Source organism: Sinohyriopsis cumingii, chromosome 12, assembly GCF_028554795.1.
Source record: "Sinohyriopsis cumingii isolate HCF-2022 chromosome 12, ASM2855479v2, whole genome shotgun sequence".
Classification (NCBI taxonomy): Eukaryota; Metazoa; Mollusca; class Bivalvia; order Unionida; family Unionidae; genus Sinohyriopsis; species Sinohyriopsis cumingii.
The window spans coordinates 40796803-40819830 of record NC_142972.1 but is presented as its reverse complement, the minus strand read 5'-3'; the positions used below and the strand labels follow the sequence as shown (position 1 = coordinate 40819830).

Here is a 23028-nt window from a genome sequence, read left to right as displayed (position 1 = left end):
TTTTGATACGTACAAAGAGGGGATAAAATAAACACTTGGCAAAGAATAATTGGAAAGAAATAACTTAAAAGTACAAACCAAACTCTTTGTCATGTACAGCTCAGTGGTAGGACAATTCAATTTCAGTGAAATTCGGCATCAAATGAATACTAGTGCCGATCACTGTAGTAGGCCATGATGAAAATGATATGTCCGTTAAAGTAGGCTGTTAGGGTAGCATATTTGTATATGAGACCACTACCGACCTGTTACACAGCCAAAATACCCTATATAACCCAAACGTGTATAACGGTAACCCATAAAAGTAACAGGAGAAATAGCAATGCAAATTATGGAATTATGAGTAGTTTAATAAACAGTTCAAAAAAACAGATAATGTAATATATGATTCCCATGAAAATATTCCAAAACGTTATGGGGTATTGCAAATGTTGTAGAATTTTAAAAATAATGCATAAAAGCAGGTCTTAAAATGTATGAACAATAGGTTGAAGAGTTGTGACAAAGGTGATCTGCCAGAACAGATGGAAACATATTTAAAAGTTAGAATGTTCTTGCACCTGGACATTTTACACAGCATGACCGAGAAACATGTTTAAGAAAATATTGCAAAAAAATTAGTTCAAAAGTTAAAGATAATTTACCATTATGTGATTAGCTGAAACAACCATAGAAGAAAAAAACGCTGAACAATTCCTGCGATAGCTACTGCTGATTGGATGACCATATTAGATACTGCTATGTCTATGAAAACATTTGAAAATGACTGAGTTGGAAGAACACGTGATGATACCCCTACATCATGATGAAAGGTCGTACAAGCCGTTGACAAAACTGAAAACGGCTTAAAACCGGTAAATATTGATAATTATCATTTCAGTGAAAATAAAAATCAGCAGCAGCATAGAAAATTATTACCATCAGTGTAACAAGCTGGTTTTAAAAATAGCAGAATATGTTTCTTTCCATGCTGAACATGTTAGTATGCTTGTTTTGGATTAGTGAATTTCTTAGATGTATTTCTAATAAAAGGTGTAGACACCGCATCAAATTAGCGAAGCTGTACGTAGTAGGCAATATATGTCTTTGAAAGATCATCTCCATATGCAAATAAACTATTCAAAAATGTTAAACGGTATCAGTTCCTGCAACAATTAGGACCAATATAAATTTTTGTCTGTTTCATGATGAAGATTATTTTTTAACGTTAGTAAATTATCATGTTTCATCGTTCATGAAGTGTGGGTACATACACTCGCGACGAAGGCAGATCGTGTCGGTCCTAAGTTACATCTTCTTCTGTGCATAATGTTTACTGACTTTGTCTTCTATGTTGTTATCAGTTTTTTTTACTGTCGCAAAAGGCTTATCAGCACTTGGAATACTGTTTTTTTTTTCTCAATACTTTCGAAGTGATGGTAGGGTTTGAATCAGGTTTATCCTAATCATTCTATTTTTAAATTGCTGTATCCAGAGATACTATATGTGAAGTTCTATGTGACTCCCTGTTATGCGTTGGGGTGGGGTGCTCCCAATATTTATTTGAATTACTGTGGAATTCCCACCCTGGCTCGTTTGTAGGAAGTGAAATTAGTGATAGAGAGAGGTAAAGCCCCGAGCCCCCAGTCAGCAATACCGACAATTAAATTATTAAGAACACAAAGGTGAAATCCAAAAGAATAACAATTTAATACAAATTAAACGATATTAATTTCTCAACCAATCTACTTCCTCTCGACCGTGTGACAACCTATTTCATCACATGATTATAGTGTGAGATGGCATTCCCGTGTACTTGGTTTCTACTCATCTGTGTTTACTACGCCGATTACTTTCCTCCTTCCGGCGTTCTCCGATTCTTCCTGTCCTCTTCCCCTTTTGTCTTCTTTTCTCCTCCTCCTTTTCTTTCTCTCTTTCTCCTTCAACGAGGCTTGTTCCCCGCCTACTTCTATTCTCTATTTCTCCTTCAACGAAGCTTGTTCTCCGGCTACTTCTATCCTGTCTCTCTGAGACTCGGGACTTGACTACTGTCCCCGAAAGCTTCGTACGAAAAACACAAGGACGTTAGCATTTGTGTTAGCCATCTCGCTCACATTAAATCAACAATCAATCAATCATCAGGTCAAGGTTATCTACATCTTTGGCCACGCATTCGTGCACATCGAAAAACACACACGTTCTTATAGAAACAACGTTACAATAAGAGCGGTATCCTACGTATCATACAGAAATCACTAAATTGCGTCACATCAATATATATATATATATATATATATATATATATATATATATATATATATATATATATATATATATATATATATATATATTCTTAATCTCATTATTCTCAACAATATCACAATAATCCGACGCATTTCTGTACTTTACACTCCCACAAGTGTACACACATATTCAAATATCCATATTATTTAAATTTACACACTGCAGCCATTTTACAAGCTACCATTTAATTCACAATGGCAAAATCTAGAACATCACATGAATAAATATACTAGTTTACTAATTAGTAACTAAATATCGAAATACAATATTAATTCTGACGAGCGAGCAATCTACATAATCATAGCTCATTTCTCAAGTACGCATGTAAATTAAACAATACAAGGGTAATTATACGTGCCAACGATTCTAGTAAGTAAATCTACATACTGCACTTAATTACAATTACAATGCCGTAACATTTTGCAACAATCGAGCAAATAATTCACTGACCTTTCCGAAGCTTTCTGTCCTTAGAATATACTAAGAGTTTTCCCGCCAAACCACGAGTGGCTCGGAGTGAGTATATTCTGCTTTACCAGTACGACGGCTTACGAATCACTAATTCGTTATCATTCCGAATGACTGTTAAGTTCTGGTTCGAATTGATGGCCCCACACTTCCTCAGTTCTGACTGGATATCAATTCTATCCCCAGTCGGTTGAGTTTAACAGACGAGCCTCAGGCCATCTGTCAAAGCGGGAAGATTTACAATAGCGTGGAGAGTCCTTTGTTCTTAGAACAAAGCTTCTAACATCTGTATGCGAGTGTTAACACCTAACGAGGCGGATTTTGTACAAACAAAAATCGCCATAACAGTGCAGGGTCGACATACTCATTGCATTAACCCATTCCTTTGTTCCTGACTTACGTAATCGCGGGCAGGCAAACGTGACACTATATATTTTCACAATTGTCACTTGGTAACAAACATACACCTTTACTAACAACATAAAAGTTTAAATTCACTCTATCATATAGTTCCTGAATCTGACCATATCTTTCTCATCTGAGTCATAACCTTATTGTCTTAGCATTAATAACTCCCTTTGACATTGTTTTGAACACGGGAAGCAGACTTGTAATACATGCTATGTTATCAGTTTTTACGTCTAAAATACAAATAACGTGTGAATTAAATGCATTTCAGGAGTCGGAACTGATTCTGATAGTTGAGTTAGTAATTAAATATTAAAAAGTTTTGTATTTATTCTAAAACGAACTACTTACCATGCTTGGTGAAATCATATAAAAGATCCGCATCATCAAATTATTTTCCATAAATATGAATACAAATTCCTGCAGTGTTTATCCAAGTCACGTATGTGCCGTCAATATTTTCTGAAGATGTGCCATAAAAAGTAATGTAAATTGTTTTCTCTTACGCGACAATAACGAGCCTCTATGAAAATCAAAATGCTGTTAACACATCACTACACTCCAGGTCATTGACATATTTGCGCAGTCGAGAATACAGGCACATCAAGATATTCAACATTGCAATTTATTAAGAAAACCACCTGAATTCAACTGACACTTCATTCATATCGACTTGTGATAGAACTTTAAGGACAATTTGGGGATTTAATTCACAATTCTATAAGTTCTTTTTAAATCGTCACTTTGTATTATAGGAAAAAAAAATATTTATTGATGTTTACTAAACTTCTTGGTTTTCGCTCATTTCTGTACCTTAGTTTAAGACCAATAACATTGCAATACAGATACACTGACGACCAGGGCCTTTTCATGGAAAAATGAATGCTCTTTTGCCGGTACCGATATGTTAAATGTGATCTCTGCTCGTTTTGCCGTACCAATTTTGTACAAACCTTTCTGAGCATTAAATGTTTCATCAACAATTTTTAATACAGCTGACCGTGATACTTCAAATGTGTTCCAATGTATTTCTAACATACTTGTCAATTGCCACTTCACAACAGTCACTTCCAATCGTATCCAACGGTCTTCTGAAACGTGCTTAATTATATGGATTCGTGATAGTCTTTAAAATAATGAAACCTCCTCAAAATCGAAGGATATAAACAGACAGCTGCATGCGCAAACTTTATTCTAGTTGGCTTTTATATAAGCCAGCGAGTACCCTAAACACAAAAGCAGAATTGTTATCCGATAGTTTAATCGCTCTGGTGGCCTAATGGTTAGTGTCTGCCTTGTATGCGGGGGGCTGAGTGTTCGAACCCAAGCTGAGTCATACCTGTTATGTATGCATGTTAGTTTAATTTTTTAAATTTTATTCCATTACATGCTATTGTTATGTAATATTGTTTATTGGACTTGATTTTTTTAGGGTTCAGTTCAGTTCTGTTTGACCTGCCTTTTTATTTTATTGTGAAACACCTAATAATAGAAACACTATATATAGATTATGACCTTGTCTCAGAACCAGTGACAGTTGTATTTAAAAATTCTTTTAAATTCTTTTTCAGAGTAAAAGTTATAAAGTTAAGTCAAGGTCAAACCTTGATTACGTGACAAATAGCAGATATCAATTGTTACAAACATCTAGAAGTTTGACCCCCATCCAGAAATCTGTTTGCGTCTTAATTTAGCCTCATATCTAATGTTTTATTTTGAATTAGTCAGTGGTCTTTAAAGATTGGACACGTTAAGCTGTGTTGTTGTGACCAGTTTAGACTAATTATTTTATTTTCTTCAAATTATTGAATTTCAAGTGATTTTTTTTCTCCTGGGAATGCTAGTGTTATAAACCAATTCTTGGAAAAGGACATTTATCGAAATTTATGCAGAATTTAAACACTGGAATAATATTTTCTGTGATTCAACAAGAGACTGTTGACACTGCAGCACTTGCATGTTACAACAGACGTCATCCTCTACCATTTAGGATTTCATCGGGATTCAAATTCAGATTCATTCAGGACTTTTTATTACTAGGACTTCTATTTTTTTAATTCTTGGATTATTTTTGGATTTGAACCGTAAAACCGTAGGTTGTGTTTTTCTCACTTTTCACTTGGTATTCTAATAAATTATTTGTTAAATTTTACAAACCTTGTTGTCTTCCCTTTTTTTCCTGTTACTTTTTGTAAGAGCCTTGACTCGTAACATACCAAAGACCTATACAAATGTTTCTAACAGCTGCCTCGCTAGACGCTCAGCTTTCAGAGGTTAGTGTTAGGACTTGTCGGCCTGGTGTCAAGATAATGTGATTTAGTCGGACATCACGCTACATGTCTGCGGCATGATGCCCCAGTGCTAGGCATCATTATAAACTGCCAAATTGTACACATTATAACGATATGACTGATGTTTTTTAAAGCTACGTGAAAAATCCATATCAAGCACTCATATTTCATACATTTTTACGTCACTCACATTTACCTATGTTACATCACACGGATGTGGCTGCAGGTGTCTGGCGTTCCACACGCAAGGCTGCAGGTCATTATATATAAAGATAAGTTGTCTATCGATTGGTATTACATTTATTACTTAACTCAAGGATAAAAAAATTAACAAAATATTCAGAACTTTTTAAATACCCCTGGTATTTTTGTCATAATCACGACTAGCCCATAGTACAATGTATTTTTGATACCTGCACCAAAGACATATATACACATCGTAAAGCACAGTGCAACATATGCGGAGATGAAATTCGTATTTCAGGGTTGAATTGAAACATGGGGAAATTGCACTTTAATACTTTATAAGAGCAAAAATTAGGGAATAATATCTATGTCAGGTATTTTGTAAATATATTTATATTATGCACATCGGACTTACGACAGCTTTTCTACTATTAGGAATAATATATTTAATAAAATTCACATTGAAACAAATGGACAGACGGATAAACGAAAATGCAGATAGACGGATATATAGAGACGATTGTAATTTATCAGCATGATAAGCATTGCGAAACATATTCCTGTGTCGCTTCTTTGAGCTTTTCTATATACTGATGGAGGAAATCATATAAAAACAGGTAAATTTAATGAGTAGAGAGATCGGTAGATATAATAATTGATTGATACATTAAAATCTATCAAAAATATGCTAATCATTTTTCTGTATCCATGTAACGGATTCCGTTCCGTCTATATTACGTTTTGGTAAACTCATGCCAAATAATGAGCTTGGTAGCTCGTCGTATGTTATTGTGCCTTGTACACTATTCAGCCAAGTGTTTATTAGTCATTTGTTTGTGACATAATCCACTGATACTGTTCTCTTGACGCTCAGATTTTGCCAAGACGCTTGTACAAGACAGCGTCTTCACTAACTACTGGTAAGTACAATCAGGAAATACAAACCATATAATATTACGTAGCATATGTTGTACTGATTTATACAATATGCTCATAGACCAGGTTTTTAAGTGGATTTTGGAATTGTGAAATTTGAGGTTGTTCGATAATATTTATGGAGTGAAACCTCTGCATACCTAAAATATTGTAGCCCATGCATCGATGACTTTATTTTTGAACCTCCACAGTGTTTACACATACACGATTGTGACGCATACCTGGAAGTAATGTTTGCTTATAGTAGTAAATTCATCTGCCCTTACAACTTAAATAGTTCTTTTCCAGTCAGTGATCATCAGCAACAGTATAGTCAATATGCATGTAACCATTACAATAGGTTGTGTGCTTTTAACTCTAAAATAAGAAGAAACAGGGGATTTGTGTTGATTGTGATGTATATTTGTGTGATTTAAACTCCTCCTGATACTAAATTATCTATTTAATTAATCTTTCATTTAAAATCAAAGTAAATATTTTGCTGATGGTTTGTAATGGGTTAATCCTTACATATTTGTTATATTTATATTCCTTTTTTTATCGGCGGATACTGTAACAGCTATTGTACAACACTTCAAGAAGGATATGAGATAAACCAGTCTACTGAAAACAGAATATAAAATAGGCACCGTTATATTTCCAGTTCCTTTGAAAAAGTACTCAAAAGTGATCAATACCTCCAGATTTACCAGACTTTGGACTTTCATAACGGGCTGGAGTTCTTCTTAAGACCATGGCCGTCATGACTGTTAGAGTATTAGTTGTTTCATTCAGCCTGAAATTTTGATCCACGTCATAATGTATAAAAATGATTGTGAAACGTACATGTACCATCCTGTGCAATTTATATTAATATATTATTTTCAAAGTGAATTTTGTTCTAATTCAGCTTGGTTTTTGGACATTCCCCCCCCCCATTTGTTTCGGATCTTTCTAACATAACTTTTTCATTTGTTTTTTATAAATTACATTTATGACTGGTTGTATTTTTGTAAATATTTGTTATAATCGTAATGATATAAAATTATATAATTTGTCGCATTATTGTTTCTAATGTTCCTGGTCTTCAGGTGTGCGTTGCTTTAATGATTTTACAGTCTGCATCATAACAGGATTGTTTATTGGCCGAAACCTACTCACATCTTTTTAATTGATAATATTTTGATTTTTTTTCATTGTCTGCGCTGATTCATAAATAAACTTCATCAAAAAATTAAATGTAGTGTCGATTTCAATATTTATTGACAGCAATAATGTGTTAGTATTTACCATTCAGGGGAGCGGAGTTGGCGATCGGAAAATATTTATGGCACTTAGTCATTGGTTTTTTTTTTTGTTTTTGGTTTTTTTTATAAACAACGAATGTCGTTATTTTCAGTGTCTTGACGGAGGGACAGAAAATAAATCGGACATGGGGTGGGATGGGGACGGGTGTACTTTCATATTCTTGTAAATCCCCCTCCCAGTAGCAGCAAGAAAGAAGAAGAAAATTTACAAAGTACAAAGAACCAACCCCCTTCCCATCCAAATTCATTCCAAACAAAGGAGTCATTCTATTTTAATTTAACTTAATTCATTTTTTGTGCTAAATATAGATAGCAGGCAATGTACGATATTCTCAACGAATAATAATGTGCTAGTGAGATAGAAAATGATTATTCTCTCTGTCTCTCTCTCGCAAGTGTTTCATTCCCACAGCGACCAGACTGAAAACTTTATTTCTGGAGTGCTGTGGAGTGCTCTAGGCCAATTGGATACACATTGATGGTACTGTCATGCTTGACACTTGTTCTTTCTATCAAAGTCGAGTCTCTAGATGGAAAACCATATTTTAGACATGTTTTTAAAATCACAGCTATTACAGTTTTTACGTGTGTTCGTTTTCGGTATTTTCTATTTCTATTTCCATCTCAACACCAAGACATATCTCAACACCAAGACATATCTCAACACCGAGACATATCTCAACACCAAGACATATCTCAACACCAAGACATATATCAACACCAAGCAGGATCCTTATGACGCATATAATCCTTGATAAACTCAACTAAACACAAGAAGGCCAAGAACTGCATGTTAAGCACATAATCAACACAATGATATAAACGTCTGACCTTGACACCAGCCCCCAGAGGTGGAGCGTGCATACTGCAGTATTAATCGTTTTACATTCATAATAATTAATCGAATGGATGAACAAAATCCATCAAGGTGTTTAGGAAATAAAAGCGAATGAAAAAATAAAACTTTGACTAAAATCCTAAAGCAAATTTTCTATATGACTGTGAACAAAGATCACATGGAGGAGAGTTCATGTCGCAAAACGAATTTGGCTTCCAAGTGATTTAACGCAAGTATAAAGAAAACTCATCAGTGGTTCGGGAAATATAAGGAAATAACAAAACAAAACTATAAGAACCTTACTCAAAAAGAAACCGTAACACAAATTTTCTATTATTGTGACCATGACCTTAAGGTCAAAGGGCAAATGTGCATTCAAGAAATGAACAATTATCTTCGCTACGACTCATTTTCAAGTGTGAACAAATCCATCAATGAGTTTAGAAAATATAAGCCAATGAAAACACTTGTAAATCTTATTGTAAACTTTATACGGTTGTGACCTTTTCAACAAGGCACTATGGATAAGCAAGCATGCCGCAGAATGAATTGCCTTAATTTTGTAATGGCGAATACCATATTTGATGAGAATCTGTTAAGGAATTTGGGAAATATAAGCAAATAAGAAAAAAAGAATAAAAAATTAAAGAAAACTTTCTGTGAACTTGAATCCAAGGTCAAAGGGGCAAGTGAGCACGTTACAGAATATACTGTTTGAAGGTCATAATTATTTATGCCAAGTATGACCAGACTCTATAAAGCGGTTTAGGAAATGTACTTAAATTATTAACTGAAACAAAAATAGCTTTAACTTCATAATAGTGAATGTTATGTCTCGCTTCCCACTACCATAGGCTAGAAAATAAACTATTAGTGAAATACTGAAGGGTATACAATTAATACAGTTGTTTATTTCTAGCTGGTATTTGTGGTACTCAGCTAGACATATCTACATACAACGTTCTATTTCACCGGGACTTAGAATACCAGAGGAAATAACCAAATAATTTAAAAAAGAGAAAAAAAGCATCCTATCCTTGTAAGGATTTACAAAGAAAAAATTACGAACATAATGAAAATCATTAGGGATTTTGTTTAGGCAGGGTTTTCGAGGGAGCCAGTCATTTCACCCGATCACGGACCATATATTTATCTCATGACATCATTAAAACTACATATAATGGAATCATTATCACACAAATTGAAAACTAGATGCAAGAATAAAAAAGGAGTACACATAAAACAATGTCTTTCATACTTATGGGAATCTCTTGATATAGGAAATATAACTTTCAACCTCAGCTGTGTTATTCAGCAGAGAAAATCCTAAACTCGCCAACTTTCAGCACAGTTAGATTAAACGTGTGAAATTCTAATTATCGAAATACAAAATGAAATTTTCAATAACCTTTGTGTAATTCAACAAATACAGTTTAAACACGCGACATATCAAATGGAACTTTCAATATGTGTAACTGGAATTCTCGACATACAATACTGAAATTTCAACCATCACTGTGTAATTCAACATAAAATCTTCAACCGCAACACATAAAATTCAACAGATGAAATTGCAAAGCCTGAAATATGATATGCAACTTTGAACACCAACAAGTTGATTCAACATGTCACATTGGAATACTCGTCAATAACATTGAAACTCCAACTGCAACTTTCTTGTTTAACAAGCTGGTGGCCCCTGTGGCTCCCCATACAGAGAATAAGGCGAAAGAAAGGAACAACCATTACCACACAACTCGATCGATTCTTGTTTAGTTTGTACTCTCTAGCTGGGAAGTGCATGACGTAACGGAATGTGTATTTGCGACTTAACCTGTGCCGAATTAGAATTCGTGCTAATAACCTCGTAATTCAACCTGTCGTTGGATTGGTTTGAAAAAGAAATCGCGGTAAGTACTATCAGAAATCTTTAATATTTAGTAATTTATATAATCGTATAAGGACGATGCGTGAAATGGAGAGTGGGATGTCTTCTGTTTGCAACTGTGAATAGGTCACTGGTTTTTCCTTGATCATTGTTAATCCTCAATTTAGTACGGGTGGGTGGGGGATGGTTCCCTGATAATATACAAATGGTTTCTAATGTTGGTAATATTGATGTCCTATTTATTTTCATAAGTATGCTGTAACTCTTAGCAGTTAGCTTGTGAAAGAATAACGTACATGTAATAAAACATACTTTCTTGTCAACCGACCTTGAAGTTGTACATCAGAATCGTGTTTGTATGCAATCAAACAGAACTGTCACTGACATTGATTAATAATCCACTGAGTGGCAAGGAAAAGTAGATTTTGTTCAAAACTTTGAGAAATTGAACATAAACTGTTTTCTGCCCTTACTGTTTGCCAATAAAATACATTTTGGTCATTCCTGATAGTCTGGAGAAGATAACTTAGTGAAAGGTATGGAGGCCTGCACTGGCCATTGACATTTTATGAGAAACACAATGACACAGTCGTACGTCTTTTGGCAATATTAAATAACGAGAATAATGTCAGTGAAAAACTTTATAATGATCTCCAAGCTGAACAATTTAGAATATTTTAATAATCTCTGTTAATATGTCTTTCAAAACAGGCTGTACGTCTATCATTCTGTGCCTGCCTTGTTGGGCTGTATTCAATTTTATGTGGCATTTTTACTCATTTTTACTGTCATTCTTGGTTTTTCATTCTGTAACCAACCTAAATATCTACAGATCATTATTTGAATCGTAGCTTTTTTATATACTAAATTGTTGAAACACACAGCTTCCTAATATGCTGAACTGAAATGCTTTTCACAACAATGTCGGTAACTCGCTCTTGAGCGTATATCCCTGTCATCTTTATCAAATGATATGGCTGACGCCTAATCTTGGCACTGTGATACACACCGTAGATTTTGCTGTAGAAAAACACGAGGACATTTGCATGTATATATGACAAACTCACCGACTCTAACCATGTTACGCTACCCTTCAATAATAATTCATGATCATTGATAATCGTAATATCAGTAGTTAAGTGGGATACTATAGGGAGAATGGGACTTAGCATTAAAAAGACCCCTGGGACACTTTAGGGACAATGGAAATTTAACATGGAGAAAAATCGTGGGTCACTTTAGGGACAATGGGAATTTAACATAGAGTTTGGGTCTGTCTAGGGACAAGGGAAATTAACATGGGAATAGAGTTTGGGTTTGTCTAGGGACAAGGGGAATTGAATATGGGATTTTTTTTTTTTTTTTAAAAAGTTTTTTTTAAAATTTAAATTTAAATTTAAATTTAGAAAAGGGGTAGGCAATGGAAAGGCTATCTCTTTTCGAGAAATATGGCTGGCCCTGAAAAGGGCCTTTGGGTTTATGTTAATATTAATATTAACATAGATGGCATCTGTCACATCTTCTTCTTCTTCTTCTTAAACTCCTTCTAACTACCGGTCCATACACAAGTACCCTCTTGAGACATCCTTGTCTTTCTATGTAAACTCTCCTCATCCATTGACTAGTATCTGTCCTATCAACAACAGTCCACTTTGACCTGACATACATGAGCATGTCCGTCCTAAACATCATGGAAGACACAAGGGTGGATGACTCAACTGTGGTCCACATCTTGAAGCGACGAGAATAGGTGAATCAATGCAGTGAACTGTGCTTATTTATAGGTACAGGAAGGATTGAAACGGATTGAATTCATTCACCAATCCGAACACGCGTTACAAAATTCAGTCAGCTCGCATCCAATCCGAAGAGAGCAGTCTGTGACGTCACGTGGTCTATATAGATTCGTTAGCGCTTGTGTGCAGTCAATCTATGCGACAGTGATTCAACATGACGGAAACTCAGAAAACGATCCATTGGGGTGCACCAGCAGGGGAGACTGCCCAAGGGAACCCGGACTTACTTTCAGAAGAGGTACACTGGGATTTTGTGGATTTTCTTACCTCGCAAGAATTTGTTCCAGAACCTTCGTTACCTTCTTCATTACCGCAAGTGGAGAATTTTAGACAGAGACAGAAAGAAGAATTGGAGAAATTTATGCAACGACAAAAGGAAGCGGAACAAGCTTTTCTCCTACAGCAACAGCAACAGCAACAAGAAGAGGTAAGAAAAAAACAACAGCAACAACAGCAAGAAGAAGTAGCAGCAAAGAAACAAGAGGGTGAAAATCAAACGGCTACGGTACTGTTGGACATTTTAGCGGAGTTAAGAAGTCTGAAACAAATGTATCAGACTTCTTTATCACGACCGAAGAGAATACGACCTTCCCGAGCTAAACACGCCAACCCTGTGACTAAGCCTGTCGTACCACCCTTAGTGATTTCAACCCAATCATCAGAAGTAGGCCTTGGCCGTGGCAAAGGCTTAAGGCAGTTAAAGTTGATTGGTTAAACTCACCCCTTCACCATGAAGAAAAAAGGCCCTTTTCAGGGCCACCCACATTTCTCGAAAAGAAATACAATTTCAATTTGCCAATAACTCAAAAATAAACCCCACCCATTTTACCCTTATAGTACGTGTCTGTGTATGAGTGCGTGAGTGTAGCTTCTTATTTTAAAATCAAAACTCAAAGACACTTACCTTATATCATTCATGTATTCTTTTATCCATTTTTTTACAATCCAATTCACAATTCACAACACAACACTTTAATTAAAAGTTCATTGACTTCTTCTTTCTCCTTGTTTAGTCTCTCTGTTTTTTGAATTTCTTCACCGTTTTTACCTCATTTTCTTCCCTTCTTCTTTTCTTCTCCTGTTTCTTTGCTTCTTTTAAATAGAATTGTCTTCTTTCTTCCTCTTCTTCCTCTGAAGAATCCCTCTCTTCTTCCGAAGAATCCCTCTCTTCTTTTGAAGAATCCTTCTTTTCTTCTGACTCCTCTTGTTTCTTTTTTGGGCAATCTGGAGACCAATGTCCTTTTTCTTTACAATAATAACAGGTATCTTGACTTTTGTCTCTTTTAGTCCCTGTTTTTGTTCTTTTTTGACGATCTGGACACTCTGAAGACCAATGCCCTTTCTTCTGACAGATATAGCAAGTATCTTGACTTTTATCTCGAAAGGAAGGAGAGTAGTCCGTCGGCTGGTCTGAAGAGAATTTTCTAATGACCCCTCGCAAAGCTCTGACGAAACGTTCCATCTGGGTAGTCTCTTCCATCGTTGTGCTCAGCTTGAGAGTGAAATGAATAGTGAAAGGACAAGACACACACCCTTTTTATATACGCTGGTTTGCCAAGACTATAAATTAGTCTGTGGTGTTTAAACTTGAGTCATTTGACGTTCTGCACTCAAGATGAAACGATCCCATTCATTCGAGAAGAAAGAAGAAGAAGAAAGTAAGAGGCAGAAACGTGATCTATCGCCTCGTACCAGGGCTGAAATCTTGGCACAAATTCATGCCAGTGATTTTGAAGAGGACATGAGTGAACCAGAATCCGAACCCTCTAAACCAAGTTCACCACCCTTAGTCAACCCTGAAAAGTACTATTCCATTCGAGAGACGGAAAAGCGCTCCTCTAGAAAATTTAGAACCACGGCTTACACCTACACGGTGAAGTTTAAAGATTTCAAGGCCGACGTACCCTTGGAGAAAGCAGAAGGGTTTATCACCGAGATGTGGGATTCTTTGCTCACCTCACTCAAGCGACAATGTCAACCCAAAGAAGACGATCGCTTGACACTATCCATAGATCACGACGGTTTGAAATCCCCTGTTTGGATCGAGTTTAGTAGACCTGCAGAACTAACCCCTTCCAAAGTCATGGACAAGATTCAACACGTACAACAATCTAATGACCAGTTTGACATCACCGATGGTAAAGCCACACTGAAAATGGCTCACGTCTCTCTTCCTCAAGGGACAGGACGCAAAAAGATGTTATTGGTGGACGACCTTCGCAACATTAAGCGTAGTCTTGTCCGAATTAACAACCCTCAAGACCAGATGTGCTTAGCCCGTGCCATCGTGGTGGGACGAACCTATGCCAACAAGAACGACACGGTAGAATGGAAAAGAACCTGGGAGAACATTCGAAAATCGAACCGAACCAAACAACGAAACGAAGCAGAACTCCTGTTGCAACAAGCTGGCCTGTCCAAAGACACACCCTGTGGCATTCCTGAGATGCAAAAATTGCAAGATGCCCTAGCTCCACGCTACACCTTGAAAGTGCACCCTCAAGAAATGCGCGGGTCTCTGTTGTTTCGAGGCCAAGACTTTAAGGACGGAAAATACATTCATGTCTATCATCACGATGACCATTTCGATACCATTACCAGTATCACTGGATTCCTGGGATACGGTTATTATTGTGAGAAATGTGATTATGGTTATAACAATCGAGAGCAACACAAGCATTGTGGATTGAAATGCCCAGGATGTTTGGCCTCTCTACCCTGTCTGAGCGAAGAACCAGTGCCTTGTTCAACTTGTCTGCGTACGTTTGTCAGCCCTGCCTGTTACCAGCAACATCTGAAGACGCAAAGTTCACAGCAGAAATGTGCTTGTCAACTCTTGAGATTGTGCCCTACCTGTGGACAAGGCATACTTACCAACAATGCCAAGGCACACGTATGTCGAGGAAAGAAAAAATGTCACATTTGTCACCACATCGTGGACTTGGAACACGAATGCTACGTGCAAAAATACCAACCCCCACCAGAGAAAGAGGACGGTCACAAGAAGAAAGGCAATTTCATCTTTTTCGATTTCGAATGCATGCAAGAGACTGGCATTCACATCCCTAATTTCTGCGTGGCTCATCGAGCGTGCGAGAAGTGCATTCAAGAACCTATCTTCAGTCATTGCCCAAACTGCAGCAAGATTCCTGGAGGGCGTGAAAAAATCTTTCGGGGACCAAACACGTTAGCCGATTTTGCCCAATGGGTCTTAGACCCCATCGACAAGACGTGGAGCCAAGAGGACATCGAACGTTACGGAGATTGTCATCGTCATGCCACGGTGATGGCTCACAATTTCTCCGGATACGATGGACAGTTTCTTTTGAGGTACTATACGGAACATGGCACCGAACGTCCTAAAGTGATTTTGAACGGAGCCAAAATCATTTTCATGCAAGTGGGACAAGTACAGTTTAAAGATTCGATGAGTTACTTGGCCATGCCTTTGAGCCGAATGCCTAAAACGTTTGGAATGACAGAAATGGCTAAAGGGTACTTTCCACACTTTTTCAATACGGAAGCCAATCAACATGCTGTTCTACCCCATTTGCCTGAGGCTCACTATTACGACCCCGACAACATGCGTACCGAACAACGAGAAGCTTTCTACGCTTGGTACCAGGCTCACGCCTCGGACCCTTTCGACTTTCAGGAAGAAATGTTAAAGTATTGTCGTTCCGACGTGGACATTTTACGGTGTTGCTGTGGAAAATTTCGAGAACTGTTCATGGAACACGGAGGGGTGGATCCTTTGAAAGAAGCTTGCACCATTGCCAAAGCGTGTTCCTTAGTGTACCGCCAACGATTCATGCCTGAAAACACCGTGGCTGTCATCAGTCCTCAAACGACCCACTATGTCAAGCGTCAATACTCGGTCAAAGCCCTACGTTGGTTACATTACTTGTGAGACAAGGAAGACAAATGGATTCAGCATGCCCGCAACGGAGGAGGCGAAAAGACCATCGGAACGTATTCGGTAGATGGCTGGGACTTAGAAAACCCCAAGATCGTGTACGAGTTTAACGGTTGCTTATTTCACGGATGTCCCGTCTGTTACCCTGACCGTGGCACTAAAAATCAGTTTTTGCAACGAACCATGAAGACTTGTACCAGGACACTTGTCAGCGACGCCTAAAGTTAGAACAGCAAGGATACCAAGTGGTGGAAATGTGGGAACACGAGTACGATCACCGTTTGAAAACCGATCCCGAGTTTAAACGCCTCGTGGAAAGTTACCAGTTCATGGACCCGTTGAACCCGAGGGATAGTTTGTACGGAGGAAGGACCAATGCCACCTGTTTGCTGTACCAAGCCGACGAAGAGAAAGGAGAAGAAATCAAATACTTGGACGTGTGTTCGCTGTATCCCTACGTGTGCAAATATTGTCGCTTTCCTGTAGGGCACCCGCAATTGTTCACGGAACACATCGACCTGAAAAACATTCGACAATACGAAGGCTTGATCAAGTGTAAAGTTTTGCCTCCCACGAACCTATACCATCCCGTCTTACCTCACCATTGTCAAGGCAAACTGATGTTTCCCTTGTGCCGTACTTGTGCCGAAACGTGCAACCAGGACCAACCTTGCCATCACAGCCAGGAAGAACGTGCCTTGACGGGAACCTGGGTCAGCGTGGAATTGTTCAAAGCTCTGGACATGGGATACCAACTGTTAGAAGTGTACGAAATTTGCCACTTTCCCAAGACACAACAGTACCACAAGGGTGACCCTACTCAGAAAGGCATTTTCGCTGACTACATGGATGCCTTTTTGAAACTGAAACAAGAAGCCAGCGGCTATCCTTCCTGGTGTCACACTCCCGAAGACCAAATACAATTCAAAGAGAAATACTACGCACAAGAAGGCATCTCCTTAGACCACATCGAAAAAACGAAGGTAGGCGATCGTTTGCCAAAGTGATGTTAAATTGCTTGTGGGGTAAAATGGCACAACGACCGTGTTTACCCAAGACGGAATATTTGACAGAACCTTCCCGCTACTTCCAGATGATTCACGACAAAACCAAATACATGAAACACGTGGACGTCGTTCGAGAGGATTTGATCTTGGTCAATTACGAAGAAGATCTGGACTTTGTACAAGACGACCCTTTTGGAAACGTCATCATTGCGGCTTACGTGACAGCTCATGCTCGCTTAAAATTGTACGAAGCTTTAGAACTGTTAGAAGAACGCGTCCTGTACTTTGACACGGACAGTTGCATTTACATCCATCACCCGATTCAACAGCACCCTGACATCGAAGGAGACCGTTTAGGAGCCTGGACAGACGAGCATCCCGACGACAAGATTCTAAGTTTCGTCAGTGGTGGTCCCAAAAATTACGGCTACGAATACCGGGACAAACAAGGAGAAGTGCACACGACGTGCAAAGTGAAAGGACTGACTCTGAATCATCGTACCAGTCGAGTGGTCAACTTTGGGGTATTGAAAGAAGCCTTGCAATCGGGAGAGGATGGAAACTTTAAAGTGACCACCTATCAACCGAACAAGATTGTACGTTTACCCACTCACCACATCGTCAGTCGACCCTTGGAAAAAGTCTATCAAATTGTATACCAGAAGCGAGTGCGACTTCCCAATCACTTCACCTTACCGTACGGTCACGTTGGTATTGGTCTGTATATGAAAAGGAACCCTAGGCAAGATCGATAGTTCATTGTTCATTGAAGTAACTTACGATGTCGTTGACGAAGAAGAAACCAGATTGGTTAGGAGTCAAATGTTGGACATCACCGAGACCAGGGTTTTGAGGCTTGGACACAAGAGGTGGCCCAGTATGCACGAGAGTTATTCAAGGAAAAAAGTTACTTTTCAACCTGTGTTAGTGACAGTGCCAGAAGAACCCGTCACCCAGGACAGGACTGTCGTGGACAGGCCTGAAAGACCCTTTCGGGAGGACACTTGTGTGACCTTACCCCTACTATAGAACTGGTTAGAACTTTACCCAAAACATGTTGTACAGACACTTGTGTTTATTCCACGTTCATGGTTATCATGTGACTTTTATTCTTGTACTTAAGCCTTTGGCTTTTATGCATTTTTGTCTTTCGTATTCATGTTTGAAACATTCAATAAACGTGTTCTGAAAAAGTATATAAACTCTTGTCTTGTTTGTTTTTCGTGTCACAAGTGACATTTCTCACACTATGGCTACCTCTGCTGTCTCTGCTCCCTCTTCCTCTACTGTCAAAGTCATCGACGAACACTTAGATCGTGCCAGTTGGGAGGCTTTGTATCTTCGCCATCCCTTTAACATGCTCATTGCTGGACCTAGCGGTTCAGGCAAAACCGAATTCGTCAAACGTTTGATCGAACATAAACATCATTTGATCGATCGACCCCCTCAACGAATCGTGTGGTGTTACAAAGAGTGGCAATCGGCGTATAGCCTCTTGCGAGAAAGTCAAGGCGATTCCATCGTGTTTGTGGAAGGCATTCCTAAAGAAGACGATGGCATCGTCTCTGACTCCCGTCTAACCCATTTGGTCATTTTTGACGACATGTTAGGAGAAGACGAAGAAGAAATTAAACTGTGGTTCACGCGCAAAGGGCATCACCGTAATGCCAGTGTCGTTTACATCACCCAAAATTTGTTTCAACAAAGTAAAGCCCATCGCACCATCAGTCTCAATGCGCATTACGTGGTCTTGTTTAAAAGCCCTCGAGATAAATCGCAAGTGCAAGTCTTAGCCAAACAGTTAGGAACGCCTTGGCTGGCTCAGGCGTACGACGATGCCACTCAAACGCCACACGCCTATTTACTTGTCGATTTGAAACCTACGACTCCCGAGGATTTGCGATTTCGTACCCACTTGTTTCACCACTGGTGCCAAGACGGAGGGCCTGTCCTGTACACGTCTCCGTCCTCGACTTCATTTCACTCCCCATAAAAAAATCTATAAAAACCTCAGACCCTTTTTCGTCTGTCTCACTCTCAGTGCGAACATGACGTCCCTTCAGTCGCATCTTCCCGTCAAATTGATTCGTGCCTTGTATGGCATCAGTCGAGAAAAAGATCCACAAACACGAGCTCGTGTCTTAGAAGCTAGTCTCAAAGAAGTCTTACGATGGTTCACGGTGACGGCACGTCAATTACTCCAAGGAATCATTCAGATTCCTCATCAAACCAAACGCTTTTTCGATCGAAACAAAGTCGCTTTGGTCCAACTGGCCGATCCCCGCATCGACACTCAAACCAAAAAACAAATCATTTTGAAACCTGGAGGGAGCGGTACTCTAGGAGGGGTCATCATTCGCTCACTCTTAAGATGGGATCCTAATGCCCCCAAAGTTATCCCCAAGACAAAAGTCCAACGAAGCCCCAAGAAGAAAAAGACCAGGTCGCCAAGGAGAACTTCTCCAGTGGCAGGACCCTCCTCTGACCAGACACCACCACCACCCCGGAAAAAGAAAAGAAACCCCCAGAAAAAGAAAAGTCCACAGAAAACTAGTCGCAAGAGAGGCACTTCGGCCAGGACGCAACCTTACACTCGCAAACCACGACCTGCCACGGCGGTGACTGCGTCTCCGGCAGCTTCACGTTTGTCCACTTCTCCGTTAATGACACCCATAACTGAAGAGTACTTGGAGACGTTGATCACACCAAGAACTTCTCCGTTGATGACCCCCAAAAGAACTTCCCCAGTGGCAGGACCTTCCAATTTAGTGGCAGTGGCTGCTGCTCACAAAGTACCTTCTCCCAAAATCAAAGTTCAAGAAAGATCGGGCATGTTACAAAGTTTACTGGATTTGTCCAAGCAAGAACTGGCTCGATTTAGTCCGTTACGTACCCCTGCACGACGTGTCATGCCTGTCCTCAAACTGATACGACGTAACGACAATCAGTGGCGACGCGTTCCAGTATAAAAAAGGCCTGTGACCAAGTCGGGTATCAGTGTTTTTTTGGTGCTCCTGAAGACTCAAAGATGTCACCCTCCAGAAAACCCCAAGGAAAGAAAAGGAAAGGACTGCCACCACGTTTAGCCAAACATGGGGACATGTTATCTGTCCTGTCCAAAGCTTCTCCACCCCTACGAAAAAAACTCATTCAAACAGCCTCCAAAGAGGTCATCGATACCGTGTGCGAATGTTGTTTGAACGTTTTGAAAGGCACGATCCCTTTGTCCAAACACCAGAAACAATGCTTAGGCAAACATCGTCACGTTCTTCGCCAAATGGTTCAAAAGAAAATTCCCATTCGTCAAAAAAAGATGTTAGTGCAACGTGGAGGTATTTTACCTCTCTTGTTAGGCCCCATACTGAAAGGAGTCTTGGGAACCATGTTGGGAGGACTGGTGGGAGCAAGATAAAAAGGCCTCGGAAGTTCCAAGATCTCAGAATCGACCCCTGACAACCCCATGGAAGGACGAAAACTAGCTTTAGTGCCTTACAAACGATGGATGGAATACCATCGGTGGCAAGAACAACACACCCCTCATTTACCTCCCAATCCCCATTTGAGCGAGATGTCCCAGTTACAACACGAATTGCAGTCCTTAATGGATCGCCAAGATTTGTCCGAAACAGAAAAATCGCAAAAGTACGGTCAACTCTTGCAACGACTGCAACTCTTTCACCAGAAAGCTTTAGCCAAAACAGCTCTACCCACTCTGAAAGATTTTAAGACCTTGATGAAAAGTCCAGCACCATCACCAGTACCAGTACCAGTACCAGTACCAGTACCACCAGTACCCGTGACCAAGACAGAAAAAGGAGAAGAAGAGGAAGGGTTTCAAACTCCACCAGAAAAAGTACGCAAGTTAACAACACCACCTACCTCCAGAATTGGATGGATTAAAAAGATGATGGTCACCCCTTCTTCATCACAAGAGAAAAAGAAAGTGAAGACAGAAGTGAAGACAGAAGTGAAACAAGAACCGATATCCCCCGCTCAGACATCCTTCTCCTCTTCGACACCTATTGCTGGCCGCACACGCAAAGCATTGCAATCCAAGAAAATACCCCAAGAGAAAAAGAGTAGCATCCTCCAAGTGTGGGTGTCTTATTAACACACCAATCAACACAAAAAATGGAAAAAGTCTTAGCCAGCATTTACTACGATCCCTCCCATCCTGCAGGTTACGCAGGAGTTCAAAAATTGTATCGTGCTGCCAAAACGCGACTGAAAAGTCTCCGTTTACCTCAAGTGCAACGATGGTTACAAGAACAAGCTACCTACACTTTACACAAACCCATTCGACGCAAGTTTGCCAGAAGTCGCACCCGAGTGGAAGGCATCGATCATCAATGGCAAGCCGATTTAGCCGATGTCTCTCATTTGGCCAGCTACAATCGTGGCTACAAATATTTGTTTTGTGTCATCGACGTCTTTTCCAAATTTGCCTGGGTCGTGCCCTTGACTTCCAAATCGAGCAGCGAGTTAGTGCGAGCCCTGCAACGGGTGTTGAAACAAAGCGGTCGTCACCCTCTTCGATGGCAAACGGACAAAGGCACCGAATTTCTGAACCAAGCTTTCCAAAAAGAATTAAAGAAACGTGACATTCATTTTTTTACCACCGAGAATCCCGAAACGAAAGCCAGCATCGTGGAACGTTTTCAACGCACTTTGAAAGAACGCATGTGGAAATATTTTACGCATCACCACACTCTGAAGTACATCGACATCTTACCGCACCTGGTGCAAGCGTACAACCAATCTTACCATCGAAGCATCGGACGTGCCCCGCAAGAAGTGACTCCCGAGAACGAAGTGTTGGTGTTTGAGCGCCTGTTTGGTACGTCCCCGACGAGGGCTGTCCCCGAGAAAAGTGGAATGTTGGCCGTAGGAGATTGGGTGCGCATTGGCAAAACCAAACGCACTTTCGACAAAGGTTACTTACCTAACTGGACGACCGAATTGTTTCGCGTCACTGGACGAGTGCATGGCCGTCATCCTGTCGTCTATAAATTGGAAGACATGAACGGAGAAGTGCTCAAAGGAACGTTTTATTTGCCCGAGTTACAACGTGTTACCAAAAAAGAAGACGACGTGTACGACATCGAAAGCATTCTCGAACGCAGAACCCGTAAAGTGGGCAAACGACGTGTCAAAGAAGTCAAAATACGTTGGAAAGGATATCCCCCCAGTTTCGATTCTTGGATCGACGCTTCGCAAGTCATCGACTATAAAAAGAAGTGACCATCATGCCCTTTCACACAGCAGACGCAGCTACGTCGACCACTCCTCCTTCACCTAGTTCTTCTGTGCAAGATTTACAAAAACAACCCTTGTGGGTGTGGTGTGGAGAACGTGTGCCTAAAACGCAAATCGTCTTTTTCTGCCAAATCTTCGTGGTGTATTGTGTCATCGGGGCAGCCATCGCCAATTTGAGTTTGCAACAAGGAGACAAACAATTGTGGACCATTTTATTGAGCAGTTGCATCGGTTACCTGCTTCCTAATCCCTCCCTGAAATTCACCCCGAACGGGAACCCCGGGAACCTTGTGTCCAGTGCCAGTGCCAGTCACCACTTCAATCACAACCAGAACCCCATTTTAGAAGGAGACACGCCTCTGACGTCCAGTAACCCCTCGGACAGCCACAGAACTCTGGAATTATGAGTCACCAAAACCAATTTTACTTAACTTTACCCAGTGACAGTTCCATGGAGGTGTTTCCCAAG

General features: G+C 39.7%; 1 protein-coding gene across 1 annotated transcript in view; it reads left to right on the top strand.

Annotated features, from left to right (window-relative positions):
• The first annotated feature begins 10472 nt into the window (after positions 1-10472).
• The window catches only part of LOC149786313 (uncharacterized), a 38874-nt gene continuing 26318 nt past the window's right edge, over positions 10473-23028 (top strand). The window contains exon 1 of the mRNA XM_089976706.1: positions 10473-10606. The gene's annotated coding sequence lies outside the window, so the exon portion shown is untranslated. The remainder of the gene's footprint in view (positions 10607-23028) is intronic.